The sequence below is a fragment of the Dipodomys merriami genome, unplaced genomic scaffold, assembly GCF_024711535.1.
Source record: "Dipodomys merriami isolate MVZ:Mamm:240054 unplaced genomic scaffold, mDipMer1.0.p SCAF_78, whole genome shotgun sequence".
Taxonomy (NCBI): domain Eukaryota; kingdom Metazoa; phylum Chordata; class Mammalia; order Rodentia; family Heteromyidae; genus Dipodomys; species Dipodomys merriami.
The window spans coordinates 4747152-4766826 of NW_027206379.1; positions in this window are offsets into that span (position 1 = coordinate 4747152).

Genomic DNA, 19675 nt, shown 5'->3' on the forward strand with positions numbered 1-19675 from the left:
AGGGGGCAGAGGGCTAAAGCCAGTGTGAGCCAGAGAAGTCATCGACCCAGGATCCTTATCGTCTGGGACTCTGTCCACATACAGTGTCCACTCCGCAAAGTTAGCTGAGCAAATGGCAGGCCAAGGGTCAGGCGCTGGTGGCGGCCCCTCTGCGGCCCCCGTGGGCTCTGCTACCCTCCTGGCTGAGCGCCATCTCGGCCGAGGCCCTCCCCACCCCTGTCCCCGTGTTCTGTACCTTGGGGCACGTCTCTCTGCTCTTTCCTGTCACCTTTGGAGCAAAGCCCGTCCTGTCTGGCCAGTGCAATTTTGGGCCTCCACACTGTTGCTAATTGCCCTGGACCTAGTGCAGGATGGACAGGCATGGGGTGGGGATGGACAGGCCTCGGGGGCAACTATAATCACATCATCCCCAAGCAGGGCACCAGGCTGCCAGATGACTCCATTCACCCAACTAATGTCAATCTGCAGAGTCCTGAGGCCCAGCTTGGTCCTTGAGGGGAAGGGGGGTCCTGAGGGTCCAGTCTAACCAAACAGGGCGAAGCTGTACACGGGCATCAGGACAGGAAGGAGGGGGCTGCGTGGGCTGCGGTGGGGGCTCCTGAGCCCCTCTGAGCAGCTGCTCTGCCCCATCTCCCTGGTATGAATGTCTATCGTAATCAGCCACGCAGGGCTTAGCCTGGGGTAGACCTGTCAGCAAGCTCCAAGAGGCAGAGACAGCTGCTGTGGGAAAAAGCCCACAGGGAGCCTCCTCACGCCCCCGCCCCAGAGGGGACCCCGCAGGGCCACCCACCCTACTTTCCAACTCTCTGCATGGGGAGACTTAGAACCAGGGGTGTCTTGGGTCCCATAGAACCATGGGCACAGAAAAAAAATGGAACTGATAGATGAGGTGGCCAGGGGTTCCAGGAGCAACCTTTGGGGGACCCCCAATCCTACCTCTGAACACCCTCTGCTCCCCAAGATGAAGAGAGGCCCTCCCTGCACGGGCCGGCTTTCCCACCACCTACAAGGTGTGGCGGGCTATCGGGCTAGGCTGGGCACCCCAGCCCCTGGGGTTGAAGGTCTGTGATTAGAGGCGCGGGGAAGGGAGTTGGGCTGAAGGACAGGGCCAGCTGCTCACCCACAAGGGTAGCGCCCCCCCCCGCCTCATTTTGGAGACTCAGAGCCCCACAGTCATGGCCCACCCAGGACCAGCCCCCGCCCCTAATCCTCCTGTCTGCCTCTTCCCAAGGGTCCCGGCGGTCGGATGCATTTTCCAAATTCCCAGGCCACTGCTATTTTCTCCTCAAATTCCTCACCTCCCCCTGCCCCATCCTGGCCATGGGAAAAGGCTGTCGCTGCCTGGACTCAGGCTCTCTCTCGGGCGGGGCTGTGGGCGTGGGAGCAGCTGGCTGTGCCCAGCTGCTGCGAGGTGTGGGATGCCAAGGGCCGGGGCGTCGTGGGAAAGCGCGGGGAAGGCCCCCGCGCCCCGCCTGCTGCCCTGTCCCACCCTCTGCCTGGATTTCTGAAGAGCAGATGTGAGCCCCAGCTGGGGGACATTGGTGCCCCATTGGCCGTGGTGTCCATCTGCCTGTAGCTGCGTTACCTGGCTCTGGGTGTGCCTACCGACTCGTCTGGCCCGAGTCCTCCCTCCTCAGGGCACAGGGATAAGCCTCGGGGCCCTGGGAGCGTCTACCTCAAGGAAGGGCTCTAGATAGAGCATGGTCCCTCCTACAAGTGCCTGCCACCTGGCTGTGAGGCCGAGCTCCGTCAGGAGCGAGCCGCCCGCCGGGCCCGTGGTCAGCACCAGCCACACAAAGACCCCCTCACCCCCATGGCCGTGCGTCCCGGAGGCCTAGAGGGGTCGGGGGTGGGCTCCGGGCCCAAGGAGAGGCCACGGCAGTAGCAGGGTGGCCATGTGGTGACCGCCTACAGAAACCAGGCAGGTTTGCTGAAGATAACGTGAGGGGAGCCCCCCCCCCCGCCTGCGCCCTCCCCACCGGTGGGTGGATGGGGAGTGGCTGGCAAGACCAGACCCTGGACCTCAGCCTCCCCTCGGACCCTCCCGGGCAGCCTGGCGTCTCTAGGCTGCCCCGGTCCCAATCAGCCTGTAACTGTGTAACCAATGTCTTATCGCTAGATGTGGAAATGTTCTGAGCCCCACGGGCTGGGGGGCCTGGGCCGTGTGTGATTATCTTCAGGTCCCTCCGCCTTTGTTCTTCCTGCCACCCAAAACCTGCTGGCCTTGATTCCTGACCTCCCCTCCGCCCCAGCCTCCCCTCCCATGCTTGCCACCCGGCTCCCTGAGGCCCGGTTGAGCCCCCACCCAACCTTTTCTCCCTGCTACGTCGCTGCCCTGCGACCCTCTTCTCCTTTCCACAGAAAAGTCAGGTCTCAGTGACCGTTGGGAGGGGACCCATGCCACATGGCCTGGGGGTTCTCTCCAGCTGCAGACGGGCCTCTCCCCATGGTTCTGAATCTGTCATCTACGTGAACCGCTTCCTTCCCTCCCCGCCTCCCTGCTGGCCCCTAAAGCCTGCTGAGCCTCCCTGGAGGAGACTTAGTGTCCCCTCAACCCACTCTTTCCCTCAGCCACCAGGCCCATGTCCTTGCGGTGCACACACGTGTATGCACGTTTACCTGCATGCATGTGCATGTATGTGTGTGGGGGCACGTGTGTGTACTGTGTGTGTATGTGTGGCTTTTGTACGTGATGTACTCCAGTGTCTCTCTGGTGGCCAAGCTGGCTGGGGCCCGAGCTAGGCAGCTCTTGTCCAGGAAGCTGGAGGCCGACAGCCGGGCTGTGAGGGGTCAGAGGTCAGAGGACAGGGTGTTCCTGAGGGGGATGGGATGAGACACACAGAGGCTCCCTAAGCCTTGCTTCCCAGCCGGCTCCGGACACCGTCCCTCAGCTGGGGTTGGGCCTCTCAGCCCCTGCGGGTCCCCTCGGACACACACGACGGCACCGAGCACCTTCAGTTGTATTGTGTTTTAAAAACCCACGGAACACAGTCTAAGCCATCTTAACGTGTGTAGCTCCGTGGTGGTCAAGGCGTACACGTGGGGCTGGACAGGTGCCGAGTCTTTTGTCCTTTCCTGGTTGAAGTTCCTCAGCTCACCTGCCTGGCCGGCTTGGGCGGACGGGATGTGGAGGCAGCTCTGTGTGACGGAGAAAGAGGACCCAAAAGATCCTCGGGTCCCCCACGGGCCCACAGAAAGCTCCTGGGGTACCAGGCGCAGACCTCAGTGCGGGCCGGCACGGGCAGGGCGGAGGCCCAGGTCTGAAGGAGATCCAGGACCTCGCACGTGGACCTGTGTCCCCAGGGCAGTGCAGCAGAGGGGACCCCACGGCAGAGGGGGCCCGCGGCTTGACCCAGCCCTGCCCTGTGTCCTACCTGCCAGTCTGACAGCATAGGAGTCTCACCTTCCTACCTCTGTTTGTCATTAGCTGCTCCCGGCAGGAGGCGGGACGCAGGAGGCGGCTCAGCCAGGGGATCCAAGCTCACGCAGGGCCACCTGGACCTCATTATTCTTAAGTGGTCCGGTCTGAGCTTGGGGAGAGTGGATGGAGCAAACTGCTCCACCCCCACCCTTCCTCCCCCTCCCCGCTCCAAGCCAGCACATTGGGACCTAGGCCAGGATGCAGGGTTGAACCAGGGAGGCATCTGTAGTAGGCCCAGACTCAGTAGAAGGAAAAGAAAAGCCAGAGGGTGGGGGTCCTGGGGGTCAAGAGGAGCAGGAGGTCAGACTCTGGTCCTTCCCTGTCATCCGGGGTCCCTTTGTCCTCCTGGAAGGTGAACACGTGCTTGCAGTCAGAGCCGCTGCCAGCACCCTGTTTCCCTCAGGCTCCCTTGGAAAGGCCTCTGAATCCACCCGTCCCAGAGCCCGTGATGGAGAAGGACAGTGCCAGGAGACCCTCCAGCCACAACCCGGCTGCCCCAACAGGACCACCGGGAGTGGACAGAGAATTGGTCCTGGGGTGAAGGCATGTTCTGGGTTACCAGATCCAAAGGAAAGGCCAGCAAGGCCCAGCAAGGGCCAGCAAGGGCCAGGGCAGCTCTCAGCTCAAGACCTGCGGCCCGGGGGGCCAGGAGGGGCCCTGAAGTCCTTGCCCAGGTCTGTGGCTCCTGCAGACCCACGTAGTGAGACTGAGGGTCATCGTGTGCCTCAGTGTACCCAGAAACCCAGGGGAGGCTCCCCTGCCTCCCGTGTGGCCACAGGAATGTGCAAGGTGGCTGTGGGGTGGAGGAAGCAGGCAAGGGAGCAGCGGGTGAGGAGGGGCGGGGCCGGGCAGGGCTGGGCATCTGTGGGAGGCTGGCTGGAGCAAAGGGCCACATCCGGACCTCTGGCACCACCGCCTCCGTGTTTTGACCCAGGGAGTGAATATATACTAAATGAAGCACAAATTAGCACAGCCAAGGGAGAGTTGATTGTGTCCTTTCTTAATCCCTTTGGCTTAGGTTTTCCCCAGCCTGGACAGCCTGTGCAGGGGGAAAGGCTGCCCAAGGGCACACGGGCATCCGTCCGGGGACATTCAGGCACTGACCAATCCTCGGCCGTCCTGCTGCGTGCCCTGCACCACCATGGGCCTTTTCCCAGCCGGCTGGAGGGGGAGCAGCCACTGTGGGTCCCCGAGTCTCCGAGAGACGGTCAAGGATGGAGCTGGGATGGAGACCAGTGAGCGGCCATGTCTGTAGCCAAGGATGCAGTGGGAAGGCTGGGAGAGAAGATGTGTTTTCCCAGCTGCCCTGGAGACCACCGGGACCCGGAGCGCCGGGTGGACCGCACGCACCTTGTCCGATCCAATGGGACAGGTCAGTTCCAGGATGTCCAGGCTGGACCTCTGGGGTTTGAAGACAACAAACCCTTGAAGGGCCTCTGCAATGGGAAGTCAGGCCAGGGGCCACTGGGGGTCTCCATGGCCAATACCCATTGGGGAGGGCGATGGCTCCCCTGTAAGGACCAGGAGGAGACAGTTCCCCGTGTCCAGCTCTGTGGGCTGCACCTGGAAAGGAGGACTCTCCCCACCCCTCCCCAGTCCTGCCATGGCCCAGGAGGGGACCCCTCTCTCACATCAGGAAGTATCCCCAACTCCGCCTGATTCCAGCCTGCTTTCTCCCCTCCTGGTTACCTAGGAAACCAAGGACAGGGTGGCCCCTCCCCGGCCCTGAGCCTCTGAAGGGTGCCCCTCTGGGCAGGTAAGCCTCCTGGGACCCCAGATGCACGCACAGCCTCCATGACTCTGAAGCCTAACTGGCCTTTGGGATAAGCAGACCTCATCAGGAAAGTGTTCTGTGCCCCTCACCCTCATCCTGGGCCCCTACCCTAGCGGGCCGGGAGCTTTGACCTAAGCAAATAATTAGTCCAAGGAATTGAAGGCTCAAGGGCTCAGTCAGGAATCTGATCTTTGTTCTCTGCCTGTCTCTTGCCCAGCCCCCTTGGTCTTGAGATAACCACAAAGCTTTGCATTTTTCTAGGGCTTTCTCCAGGTGTCCTGCAGCCCAACTCAGCCCCGATGGGCAGGGCTGTAGCCCTCCCCTCTGGACAACCAGTGCTCAGGAACCCGAGGGAGCGGTGGACCAGCCAGCTAGGACCAGCACGGGCCGGTGGGCCTGGCCTCAGAGCTTGAAGGGGTGCGGGACCCATCCCAGACTGTGCAGAGTCCAGGCGCCTGGATCCCTAGACATTCTCCAAGTCTCTCCTTGGCTGAGACTCCTTCACCTACCAAGACCAGCACCCAGCCTCCCCCTACGACAGGGACCCAGAGCCCTACGTGGCTCAGGGAGGAGCTGGGTGCTGCCATCTTGGTGTCTGCCATCTTAAGACCCTTCTTCCCTCTCAGTTCCCATGTTGCCCAGAAAGGCCCCAAGCCTCCTAAGCCAGGCCCTGGTCCCCCCCCCCAGCCCCCAAGTTTTCATCTGCTCCACACTCCACACAGAGAGATAAAGCTCACCCTTACCTCTCCCCCAGATGGAATGGCTAGTTTGGTGCTGCAAGGACGGTTGGCTCTACCCAATGCCCGGACAGAAGGGTGAGCTGGCTCCTCCCCCACCCCCAGTCTCATAAAATGGCACTCACTTGGCTGGCTTCTGCTGGGGGAGAGGACACTGGCCCTTGGCGTCGTGGTGACTAGCCCTTGTCAATTCCAGACGCCCTTCTCTCCATCCTGCTGCTCTTCTGGGTTTTTCCTTCTCTCCAAAAGCTGGCCCTTCACTCTGTCCGGACATCTCTTCTGGGCCCAGCTGTCCAAGGCTCCCTGGCCACAAAGGTCCAGCGGCAGTTCCTCCTCTCCAGAGACACCCTCCTAGAAGCTGCCCCCCGCCTTTGCTCCTTCAAGCCCTTCGCTTCTTTGATTGTCCACTGTACCTCCCCCCCCCCCAGTCCCTCTATTTTCCAGAAATACTCTCACCTGCTGGACCAGCCCTGGTCTCTTCTACCCTTCTGTCTCCTGTCCTCTGAGAGCCTTCTATGTCCTCCCTGGTCCCTCCTCATGGAGGCCCGGGACTCCCTGGGGAGTGCGCGTAGGGGGCAGGGGCAGGGTGTCTTGTGGAAGGAAGGAGGGAAGGAGCCGTGACGTGGTAGGATGACAGTGGAGGTGGCAGGGCTCACTGGAGCCAGGCAGAGGCAGCGGGCGGCTGGGGTGGTGAGGGCCGCCCTTGCTGTGAGCGAGGAGAGCCGAGTGCCCGCCTGGCCACACATTGCAGGGTGACAGCCACATCGAAGCTCCCCATAACCACGCGGGGTGACAGCCACATCGAAGCTCCATCACCACCCTGCTGTTCTCTTTACAGCGCCACCCTGGGGTCCTCGCTCCATGGGCTCCGAGGGGACTGTGGGCTTTCAGCCGGCCCTTGGAAATTCTCTGGTACATCAGTGGGAGAAGACTTGGGGTTCCCAAACCCACCCAACCACTACTCCAGGACTGCCAAAGTCTTACTTGAACAAGAGACTCCCATCCCAAGAGGTCTCACGGCTCTTCTCCAGATCCCTCCCTCCAAGGCCAGGTCTGGGGGCCCCTAGGCCCTCCTGAAGAGGAAGCCGAGCAAGCGGCTCCAGAGGAGACAGTGCCCTGGCCACTGGGCTGCTGGCTGGGACCTGGGGAGGTAGGGGTAGAAGTGGGGGGAGGTCTGAGAAGGCCAAAGAGTCTCAAAGAGGAGTGTGGAGGCTGGGGCAAGTGGCAAAGAGCAAGGGGGGCCTGGCTGGGCCTGGCATATGGTGGCCCTGGGGCCGGGTGGCCTTGGCCACCCCCCCCAGGCACGACCTGCCCCGCTGGCCGGGCCCTGCTGGCTACGCATGGGGTTTGCAGAAAGTGCTGACCTGCGAAGTCCCACGGCCAAGCTGCTTGGAGGAGCGGGAAGGAGGGCAGTGCCGACCCAGCTCTCATTTCCTAGGGCACCGGGGGACGGCGGGCCAGACGCTCACCCCCGGGGAGGCCGACAGAGCTGCCCCTCGTCCAGCGCCCCACTCCCAGCCAGGTCTCTCAACTACGTCTCAGCTCAGACGCAGGCCTGGACAGCACAGCTCCCTTGCCCGGTGCTCGTCCACCTCCAGCCATCATCCCCGTGCTTGCTTCATTTGGGGAACCACTAACTCCCGCTGGCTCCCACTCCCCTCAGAGCAGGGTCCCACGAGGAGGCCCCTCCTGCCCCTCCTTCTCCCAGTGCTTGTACTGGGCAGTCCCACTTGGCCCCCGTCCCTGACCCTGAAGAGTCAGGAGAGCCTGGAACGGGGCAGCGGGGGGACACGGTGGGTTATGCTTGTACCCCCGGTGACCTTGCCCACCGTCCCCTGGGGTCACAGACACGAGGGATGCACCGTGAATACAGAAAGGAGGCACTGCTGTCCCCCGTGGGCCTCCCACCTCCCACGAGGCTGTGGGCTGACTTGGGCACTGGGGAAGTCACACACGGCAGGGGCCTTAGATCCCAGCCCAAGGATAACGTCCCGGGACGCTGGAGGGTGGGGATGGCCTCTGGAGGTGATGCTCACTGGGTGGCACTGGCGGTGAGCCAGCAGTGCCTGGGAAAGGGGGCTGCATGGAGGCCCGGGGGGCTTCCTGAGGCTGGGAGGCACAGAGGTGCTGGGTGGGAGGAGAGCAGGGGCTGAAGACCAGGGCAAAGGCCGCACCCTACAGAGGTGGGGAGGGAGGGGAGAGGCGGCCCTTGGGAGAGACTGACGGAGAGCCAGTCCCCACCAGGCCCTGAGGACCACGACAAACGGCAGGTCTTGTGGATGTCTAGAAACCGGGTCCGTTGCCCTTTGTGGGCTGGGTGTGAGGCCGAGGCGCTGGGGCTGGTGTGCCCTGGGCACCTGTCTTGGGCCGCAGAGCTAGTTTGCCCCACGGAGACGCTTCGATCTGGGGCAAACGGGGCCTAGCATCTAGCAAGCCAGGTTGGCCGCTCCACCCCCACATCCCGGCCTCCTGCCTCCCCGGCCGCCCGCCCGCCTGCTTGTGCCTTCTGGATTCCATCAGGTACCACAGCAATGTCGCTGTACATAATGAAGCAGGCTGGGGTCAGTGGGGTGACCTCTTGTGGCCCCAATGTTTGGAAATCCCCAAATCAAAATGACCCAACAGACAAGCTTGAAGCTAGATTTTCCAAGCGGCCCCTTCAATTACCAAGAGACGCAAATAGCAGCCCCCTCCACTTCTACCGTCTGAGAAGAGCAGGCAGGAGGGGGGAGGTGGGAGGGGGGAAGCAGGAAGCTGGAGGCAGGCCTGGCTGGGACCTCAGGCTCAGAGTCCTAAATCCGGCCTTCGCCTCTCCTGGGGGCTTCCAGCCCAGCCAGACACAGACCCAGCTCCCACAAATGCGAGCTGGGTTACCCCAGGAGTCTGCACATAGGAGAAAGGCATAGGTGCTCGGTGGGGGTGGTGGAGGGCCCACAACTCCACGAGCCAAAGCGTGCGCCCCTCGGCTGGGGCCGAGCAGAGACGGGGTGGAGGTGGGGGGAGCCAGAGTGGCCAGAATGGATATAACTCATGGTGAGGGAGTGACGGGAGTGGGGGACACGGAGGGGGGGGTGTGGGGAGGGGGGGGAGCAGAATGCCCCAGCCCCCAGCACAGGGCTTTGTGGTAAGCAGTCTTCCTCTGCTTCCCCCTCTCCAGGTGTTATTTGAAAAAAAAAAAAATGCTATTCAAACTACATGCTGAAAGCTTCAGCCTGAAAATTTAATGTCAGAAAGTCTGTAATCTCTTTCCCAGAGATAAGACACGGCCCTGGAGGGGCTGGGGAACCTGATCCCTCTAACACAGAAAGCAGACGCGGGAGGGGAGGCTGGGGCCGCGGCTGGGGGCGGGGAGGCTGAGGAGGCTGCAGGCCTGGCCGCCAGGCAGGGCCATCTTGGGAGGTGTCACGCTGGGGGACGCGAGCTCTCGGGACCGGCCTGTCCACCTTTCTCGGTGTGGAAGGATCTCCTTCTTTGGGCCTGAGGAGGCTCGAGTTTCCCGGTGACGCATGGCCTCCTGATCCCCCCGGGCCACCGAGCCTGAGCTCACCTCTCAGAGGGCTCAGGTTCGGAACAACTAAGCCTGGGAGGGGCTCGGGGCCATGGCTGTGTGTGACCCCTCTGCCCCGTGTCCAGCTCCTCCTGGTCCGGCAGCGCCACCCTCGGACGGGACACCCGGCTTTCTGGGTCCCCAGCTGCCCATGTGGCCCCGATTGCACACGCCCTTGCGCCCCGAGGCCTAGGTTTCAGGGTTGGAGATCATGCGGGCCCTGAGTCCTGGGAAGGTGAACAAAGGGTCTCAGACACTCAGCCCCCTGCTCCCTCCAAAAGGACAAAACTTCTTTAGGTGGTCCCCACCAGAAACTGCCTCCCGCTCCACCTCCAAGAGCAGACCCCCCTGCAGAAACCTGGGCCTGAGACCTCCCTGCTGGGAAGGCGGGGGGGCGGGGTGGGGGCCCTGGCCGCCTGGGTGTGTTTTTTCACCAGATCTGCGTGTTCTGCAACCGCATTCCGGGGGTGGGGGAGGAGGGTTGGGAAGGCGCCATGTGGAGCCAACTGGCCTGGCTTGGGGGCAGGAGGCCCCCACGCAGGGAGCGAGTGGAGCCAGGCGCTGTGCTCCTCTACTGCCCCCTTCAGGCAGCCGCAGAGGAGCCCTCCTGGCTCCCCAGGCCACTCTGGAGACTCTGCCCAGCACTCCTGGAAAAGCTGAGACCCCGGCACCCTGAGAGGTGGGAATCTCCTGTCTAACAGAAGGACACGATTGGGGCCACTTCCTCACGCCCAAATATTCTGGGAGCCCCCAAGGTCCTGGGAATTTGGGGGGGGGATTGCATTCCCTGGCCACATTCACCCATGCCCTCCGAGTCCCCCAGAGCCCCACACCACATCCGGGCTCAGATAGGCAGGGGAGCGGGGGGGGGCTGGGGGGCTAGCGGGACAGGGGCGCTGGATGGAGCCAGGACAGCCGCGAGCTTCTCTCAAACTTGGTCATGTCTCTCGCACTGTCCCACCCCTCGGTGGCATGGGACCCTGCGGGTCTGTTTTCCTGCCCTTCCCGACGTTACCATAGCAGTGACACTGGACACGGCGGGGTGAGTCAGACCGCAGAGGTGACCAAGTGGTGCCGCTGATCACCCATGCCCTTTTAGGACTCTCACACCTGGCCCCAGACCCCGCTCAGCCCCACCAAGAATGTTCCATGACCCCATAGCCAAGCACGTGGTGTAGTGTGCCAGGCTGGGGCCGCCAGGCTGGCGCCTGCTCCCAATCCTCTTGTCCCCCACCTGTCCATCTGCCTGTCCTCGGGACCTCTGGGGCCAGCTTCCTGGCATAGAGCGCTCCCTGCCTTTCCCATGTGTCTTTGCAATGTCTTAGGGGGGCTCTTTGTGTCCCATACTCCCCCCGTCCCCTCCCACACTGCCCCCTTCGTATCTTGGGGCCCATCCAGGCCTTGGTCCCCTTGTTCCCACACCATGGCCTGTAGAACAGCCCCCTCCCCACTTCATGGGGAGGAGAGAAATCCCAGCAGGGTTCCTGGCAGCACAGAGGCCTCCCTGGAGTGACTGCCATAGCTCAGACCCAGGACACTGAGAGCTAGCAGTTGTCTCTGAGTGACTGAGTGACCAGTGTGGCCCTTCTCAGCCTTTTTCCTGGGAGAGGGGGGGGTCCTGCTGCTCCCTGGCCTAGGGACTTGGGGGTCCCCATGCTGCCCCAGCCAAGGCAGTTGGAAGCCATTCCAGCTGGCCTCCTCTTGATGGATGCCGGCAACTGTGGCCATGTCCACAGTCCCTTCTATTCTGGCCGAGGACGGCAGGGACAGGATTCCTGATATTTTCCGATGAAGGACATTCCTTGGGCAGCTGTCGGCCCCCCTCTCCCAGCACCAGTGGGCATGGCCTCCAAAGCCCCAGAGGAGCCCAGGGCACATAGTTTTCCTGTTATGTACAGGCGGAGGGGCCATGGCGGATTTAGCTGGGGCGAGGTCTGGGGGCAAGGCGGGCAGGGGATGTTCCGGGCGGGAGGTGAGGACAGGCAAGATGGGAAGAGCAGCTGTTCCGCGCCCCAGGGGCCCCTTCGAGAGCCTTGGGCCTGGGATGTATTTTTAGGAAAGTCCTGACACAGCCCAGGCTGCCTCCTCCCAAGGGCACAGGGACAAGCCCAGAAGAGCCATGTGCCAGATCACCCAGATCTGGGAGAGCCCTCTGTGGACTCCCCCTGTTCTCCTAATCCAGGACAAACAGCCCATCTTCCTGGATGTTAATGTCCCAACGGCCCTCCCTGCCCACCATGCCTCCCGGCCCAGGCCTGGTCTGAGCACGGCTCTCTGTAGTCCCCCTCCACAAAGTGTGCACCCGGCCCCCTCCAAGCCACATGGGAACAGAAGCCACGGTTCTGCTCACGGTCCCTGTGCCCCCAGCAACAAGGCTAGGTGGCTGAGGGGGGCAGGTTCTGGGAAGGAGTTGGGGGAACAGCAGGGTTTGTTTGAGTATGTGGATGAAGTCCCGAGGTCAGTGGACCTATGGAAGCTGGGTGAGGGGTCACCACCAGCTCCCAGCTCAGAACAGCACCAGGCTCCACAGACTCAGTGCCCTACCCCGTGCCCCCTCACCAGGGGCCATCAAAAGGAGGTGGGCTAAGGGGTGGAGGAGCCCTGCCTGGGGCTGTGGAAGTCCCAGGACCCTGATCTCTCTTTCTGGGAGAGGGGTGTCCCCAGGGTCCGAGCAAACCCTGGCCTCTCCAGAAAGACAGCCGTCCCGGGACCTGAGAAGCCGTCCGGTTGGCACCTGCTGGACTCGGTGACTGGGTGTCCAGCACGCCACCTCGTGGCTGGGTTCTGGGCTGGCACAAAGGCAGATTCCTATCTCAGGCCAACAGTAGCCGCTACCACAGACAGACAGCTGGTCCACCAGGACTCGGCTTCCTAGTGCCCATTTGTGGCCACATTCTGCCACACCGTGGCCGTGGGAGGAAGGGACCTGCCAGGCCTTGGCTAATGCGAGGACCCACGAGGACAGAAAAGCTGGTCTCAAAATCCGGAGGATAGAGGTCTCAGGAACAAAGTCTTTCTACCAGCCAGGACCTTGTCTGTGATCACAGGAGTCTGTACGATTACCCCGCGGAGCAAAGAAAGACACAGGTAGCAAGGGTCTCCTGTCCTCAGGGCCAGCAGCACGGAGAAGAAATCAAGACCCTCAGCCCTCTTAGCCCTCAACCCCTCAACCCCACATCTTCCTTCTAGAACCTTCCAAGTCTGCCCAAACGGGTGCTTTAAAGTAGAGAGAAGTGTGCTGTTTAGGTTGGCAGTCATCTGCCAGTCACGAGGAGCTGGGGTGTGGAAGAGCAACGTGTCCCTTCTACACTGCCTGCAGAGTTCTGGGACCCCTACCCTGTCTTCAGACCGGCCCTGGGAGTCGGAAGCCTCCATGGCTGTTCCCTCAGAAACTGCAGGCCCGGATGGCGGGCGCCCTCTCAGGGCCCAGAGGTGATTTGTGGCCTGGGGGAGAGGGTGGGGAGGGAGGGGGCTGGGCCCTCTTACCCCAAGGGAAGCAAAGGCCATTCCAACAGCAGACTCTGTCCTCACTGGCCTGGCCGGGGCGGCTCTGTCCGCCTTCGTAATGAGCGAGTGTTTGAAGGGTCCTTTGATCTGGGTGGTTAATGACCACCTCCTGCCGCCAGCCTCTCCTCCGGAGCCTGCAGCCCAAGGCAGACTTATTACCCAGACCCGGTGGGCCCTAGGAGCCAGCCAGCCAAGCCTGTGCCGGGGTCACCTGGGTACCCCTGGGCCTGATACCATGTCCCCTGACCCTCAAGCTCTGATCCCTTGTGGCCTGCTAGGGACATCAGAACAACACAGATGTGACCTGGGTCGGTGGGTCTCATGGTAGTGACCTCTTCACACCAACAGCCCACCCACACTGCTGGAGCCCCCTGGCCCCCCTCCCCCGGGGCTTGTGGGCCAGGGTGCACTCCTTCCTCGGCCTCCCAGCTTAGTCCATCCTATGCTCTCTCCTGGCTCGGTGAGGGCGGCCACTGGGGTTGCAAACTCTGGGCACCAGATGCCAGGTTAGTTTTCTTCCCAGAGCCCCTCAGCAAGCAGGCTGCATCTCCTGCTGCCTCGGGGGCTGGGACAGGGGGCTGGCTGCCCGCCATCTCCACAACCCCCCCCCCCACCACTCCTGTGCTCCTCCTTGGTCCCCTCTGCCCTGGCTGCCATTCTTGAAGCAGTGGCATAGCCTGGGCTGGACGTTTGGGAGCCCTTGGGCCCAGTGGGGAGCTGTGGGGTCAGTTGTCCCCTCAGTGGGGAGGCTGGGGTGGTGGAACCGTGCTCGGGAGCTTTATGGGCCAGCTCTCTGGGGTGACTGCCCCCCCCAGCGGGTCCCTCAGTCATTCACAAGCAGGCACCCCGTGGGGCCTCCACATGCAAGGGGGCCCCGCCCTTCCCCCTCTCTGGCAGCAGGCATGGGGTTTTATGAGTGCTACAAATCAGATATCACACAGTTTGGGGCTGACATGGTTTTTATAAGAATTATTTAAGGCCCTGGCCGCTGGTAAAGTCCCAGGGAGAACGGGGGTCGGGCTCATCCAGCTGTTGGGGCTGCGGAATTCCAAACACTTGGTAAAGCGCAGGTAGGAAGGGGAGCGCCTTGTTCTGCTTAGCCGCATGCTTCACCCCTGCCCCAGGCCCAGGGGCTGCTGGGGCCGTCCAACCCAGCAGGGAGGGGTAAGCAGAGAGCTGGCGGCTGCCAGCAGCCTTAGCTCTGGGCTCCTGACCTAAAGGCGGTAGATAGACAGATGACAGATAGACTTTGTCCCACTGATGTCAGCCAATCCCAATGCGGCTCCCAGGGGCATGCTCTTTGTTCAGGTCAGGGAGACCCGATGATCTCTCAAGATTGCCTGGTGGGGTCAGTGGGCAAACACCCACAGGCCTGCGCCCTGATGGGGTCCGATAGCACAGGCCTGATCAAAGCATCATATGATACCTGTGACTGATCAGCTGAATTGGCCAAGAGCAGCCCTGATAGGGTCGGTCACAAGTTCCGGAAGGACGGTGAGGTAGATGGCCTGGGGTCCGTCACCTACACAGCTGCTACGTGAGGCAAAGAGCATTCGGCAGAGGTGAACGCCGGCCAATCGTCCCTCCGTCCCACTGATACCATGACCCCCCCACCCCCCACAGCCACCATGTGCGTCTGGTGATGCTGAACACACCTCTCCCTTCCTCTCTGTACCGAAACCCACGGCCACCAGGCGCAGACCCGGTGCCTTCCCTGTGGACCGGGACCAGAGAACACAGGGTTCCACCCAAGAGTGCAGCGCCATGGCTGCCCAGGGCCTGGCTCTGGCCAGAGGTGGAGGGAATGAGTTCTGTCTACCAGTGGCCCCAGACAGGGCCTCACCCCAGAGGGGGTCCTGGGAAGCCCAGGGTGAGGGTGAGCTCTGAGGCCTTGGCCCTGTGTGGTGCCCACAGGCTGGCAGGGTGGGGACGTCGGAATCGGCCACCCTCCCGTCCCGAGCTTCACAAAGAGGTGATGAGGGCCCCTGGCAGCCCCTGCTCCGAGGACCGCGGTTCTCACAGGGCAGCCTGGGCCTGTCCGCGGTGCCCCTGCCCATCCCCGGGGCAGGCAGGGGCAGCTGGGGGGCACTCTGTCTTGAGTCTCGGCGAGGAAGGATGGCACAGCAGCCCCGGGGGTGGGGTACCGCTATGTGCGGTGGTGCCGTGGTCCCCACGCAGGCACGATGGATGGGATGATCCGGCCCAGAACGAGCCCCCCACCCCACCCCAGGCCTCAGCTCCGCACCGAGAACCAGGGACCCACCCTGCAGAGTGCAGCCAAGCCAGATCTGCAAGAGGAGCGCGAGGCAGGGGTGAGGGGAGGGGGCCCAGGCCGCCCTTCCCCGGACGGCGGGCACGTCAGGGCTCCAGCATCCACAGAGGCTGGGCCAATCAAAGCCAGATGTGGCAGCTACAGGGAAAAAAGAAAAAGAAAACCCTGATTATTTTGACTAGGAAAAGCCCTATTTACAAAGAAATAATGAAGTGATGGGGGGAAGTTGGTGCTGGGGTGAGCCCAGGCATGGCAGGGCGCCGTAAAGGCAGGTGTCGAGCAGGCTGCACGCGTGCACACGCGTGCACACGCACACAGAGGAAGCCTGCTCTTTGCTATCTCCAAGGCCGGGAGCTTTCCACAAGCCAGTGCCGGGCCCCTGGCCTTGGCCTGTGAGCCCAGCTCCCACTGGACTGAGCCGGGGGAAACCTTGAGCGAGGTTCCTGCAGAGGCCTCGCTTCTTTCTTCTCAGAGCGAGGAGGGGGAGGGAGGGCAGGAGGAAGGCCAGAGGTGCAATCTATCTGTCTGTGTTCAACATGGAAAGGTAGCATGAATGGGGTGGGGGTCAGTCCCGGGGACAGCGCGGGGCTCCCACATTCACAGAGTCCATCTTTGTCCTGAAGGAACAGACAGTTGCAGAGGGGGATGGGACACACACACACACACACACACACACACACACACACAGCCTCCGCCACTCCTCACGGAGGGTGTGTGGAGCCTGGGGACAGGTGGGGAGCCCCCCAAGGCTGTATCTGGGGAAGTGGAGGCATGCGAGAGAAGGGATCTTGCAGACAGACTGGGTGGCCAGCGTCCCAAGGCCGGGCTCATGCCCAGCAAGGCCCAGAGTGCTGTGTTGTCCTAGGAGGAATGAAAAACACACATCTGTGCGGAGATGTGCTCACACAGCGGGGTGGCTGGTCAGGCCGGGCAGGAGGAAGAATCTGCGGGTGAGTCAGTCTCGAGGAGGAAGGAAGCCGCACCGGCTGAGCGCTCCCCGACCCATGACAGCAGGAAGGACAGGTCCTGGGTGAGGTCACTCACGTGAGGGGACCCGGAGTCCTCACACACAGAAATACAAGGCTGGGGCTGGGGGGGGGGGCTCCCGCCCAGGAGGGTGGGGTTGTTTGGGGTACCGAGGTGTTCGAAAAGTCACTCAGTGGTCGATCACGGCCCCGGCACACACCAAAGGCTCCGGCGCCCCGCCTTGACTGGGTGGATGGATGGTAGTGTGGAAACTACAGCCAACAAAGCTGTCCAAAGATCAGAGACGGGCGGCCGCGGCCAGCTCTCTCCTGCCCAAGGTGATGGGAGAAGGGGGCCATCTTGTTCTCCCCTCACATGTCACTCGTGCCCAGACACCAGGCTGGTCCACGCTAGCCAGAAGATAGTCCATTTCCTGTCCACGGGGCCAACCGGCTGAACACAATCCTGGAATTGTCCATGCATTTGTACCTACATGCAGCACAGTTGAGCGTCACAGGAAGGTTGGGGCATGGGCGTCCCCATCCCTTGAAAGGGCCCAAGTCTGTCTCTCTCTCTGTCTGTCTGTCTCTCTCTCTCTGTCTCTCTGTCTCTGTTTCTCTCTGTCTGTCTCTCTCTGTCTGTCTCTCTCTCTGTCTCTCTCTCACACACACACTCTTTGTTTCCATCTCTCTCTCCCTTTCTTCTTTCATTCCTCCCATCATCTTTCATTTTCTCCCTTCCTTTCTTTTCTTTCCTTTCTTTCTCTAGTTCTTTTCTTCTCTCTCTTTTTCGCTTCCTTCCTCTTTTTCTCTCCTCCTTCCTTTCTTCATTCTTTCTCTCTCCCTTCCTTTCTATCTTCCCTTCTTTCCTTCCTTCTCTCTTTTCTTTGTTCCTCCCTCCCTCCCTTTCTCTCTTTCTTTTTCTCCCTCCCTCCCTCCCTCCCTCCCTCCCTCCCTCCCTCCCTCCCTTCAGAAGCCAGTCCTGGGACTTGAACTCTGGGCCTGGGCCTAATCCTTGAGCTTTTATGCTCAAGGATAGCACTGTACATTTTGAGCCACAGCTCCACTTCTGGCTTTATTTTTAGGTTGTGGGTCTTGAACTCTAGGCCTGGGCACTGTCCCTCAGTTCTTCAGCTCAAGGCTAGCACTCTACCACTTGATCCACAGCTCCACTTCTGGCTTTGTTTTTTAGGTCATGGGTCTTGAACTCTGGGCCTGGGCACTGTCCCTCAACTCTTTAGCTCAAGGCTAACACTCTACCACTTGAGCCACAGCACCACTTCTGGTTTTCTGATGTTTAATTGGAGACCAGAGTCTCCCAGACTTTCCTGTCCAGGCTGGCTTTGAACCGTCATTCTCAGATCTCAGCCTCCTGAGTAGCTAGGATGACAGGCGTGAGCCACAGGCGCCCGGCCACTTCTGCTTTTTGTGGTTAATTGGAGATAAGAGTCTCATGGACTGGACTTTGCTGACCAGGCTGGCTTCAGACCTCAATCCTCAGATCTCAGGCTCCTGAGTCACTAGGATTATAGATATGTGCTACTAGCACCTGGCCAGAGCCTGATTTTTCTTTCTTTCTTTCTTTCGTTTTTGTTTTTGGTCAGTTGTGGGGCTTGAACTCTGGGCCTGGGCACTGCCCCTCAGCTCTTCAGCTCAAGGTGAGCGCTCTACTACTTGATCCACAGTGCCACTTCTGGTTATCTGGTGGTTCATTGGGGATAAGAGTCTCATGGACTTTTCCTGCCCAGGCTGGCTTTGAACCCGTGATCCTCAGATCTCAGCCTCCTAAGTAGCTAGGATGGCAGGCGTGAGCCACGGGTGCCTGGCCAGAGCCTGCTTTCTTTAGCTGGGCCTCTGCATTAAGACCTGGGGGAGGCCAGGAGGAGCTCTGGTTAGAGGAAGGGGCTGGGTGAGGCTGTCCTTGGGGTGAACTGACTTCCTGTGTGTGAGTTGTATGGGACAGCACAGAGCAGACCCCTCTCTGGTCATGCAATTGGTCACTTAACGGGCGCCATTTTGAGAGGGGGCAACAGAGCCACACAGGGCTTTCCTGGAGCAAAGGCAGCACTGTGGCCCTGCAAGAGGAAAAGACCCATGGGAGGCCTGGGTCAGAGGCTTCCTTGCAGTACGCCCCTGGGCCTCTACCTACAGTTTTGGGAGGCCACTGAGCCAGGCCTGCTTCACCCCAATTCATGAGCATAGTCTGAGGAATGGGGACCTAGCAGAGGCCCCAGACCCCCCCCCTTCCTGGGTAGTGAAGAGTTGCCTGGGTCTCAGATTCCCACTTGTACACAGATAACCCCACAGCAGCCCCAAACCCCACATTAGAGGGAGCCCAGCCTTTGCCCCCAAGGATCCTCTCTCCCTGTTGCATCAGAAAAATCTGACCGGGGCGGAGGCCCCGCCCACCCAGAGGGCCGTTTCTCAGGGGTCAGGGCCTCTCCTGCCCCAGTCCCGCCTGAGGATGCACCGGCAAAGGTGGACGCTGAGGGGACGTGGTTCTCGGCAGCCTGGAGATCTTTATCTGCAGGACAGAGGGCTGTTTAGGTTGGACGGGAGCCTGCCCAGGCATGTGGGGAATGAGGAAAGGCCCCCACCCCCAGAGCTCCTCTGTCTCCACGAAGGGGAGAAAACACAGGTTACTACGGAGGCTCCGCCTGCTGGGGCTAAAGGTTGAACTACCATCTCCCGGCTGTACAACAAAATGGGAAACTGAGTCACGGGGCAGCCAGCATTGCACGGCGGGGAAGTGGGCCTGCAAGGTGCTGGTCCTCTCTTCGGACTCCTTGGCCTCAACAGGGAGCAGGTTCCGGGATCCGAGGAAGGGGTGTCCACCTGGCCTCTCACCGGGCTTGGGGAGTCCAGGGCCACTGCCGACTCCCATGACAGCCCCGTGTCCTGCACACCCCACACCCCTTTCCCTGGTCAGCAGGAACTGGGCTCCATCTGCCAAGGCTCGAGGACTCCTCCGGCCCGGCACCCCGGGCCCAGCGGGGCCGTGCTGGTATTCCCCCCAACCCCCCGCCATGTGAGAGGGGCAGGGAGCTGAATTGTGCGCGAACCCATTTCTAAGCCAGGCAGCCAGTCCTGGAAGCCCCTTCCTTCCTTCCCAGGTGCACCTGGCAGCTCAGAGCTGGGGGGGGGGGTGTCAGTCCTGTTATCCGGGTGAGGCTCTGTGAAAGGGGGGGGCGGGCAGGAAAGCCTCTTCTTAGGGCTCTGACCTTGGCTAGCCCATTTCTGGGAGACAAAGGAGCCTTGGAGTCCAGGCCCAGGCACCCCTCCCTGGGTCTGCCCTTGCTTGCAGCCAAAGCACCCCCAGCCCTGCAAGTTGTGTCCCTGTAGGTGAGCCCCCCCGCCCTCCCCCCAGCAAGCCGTCCCCAGGACTCAGCTCTAAGCCAGGGGCGCCACTGCGCCCGGCCCCGGGCTGCCCCCCTCGGGGGGCCTGCGGGGTG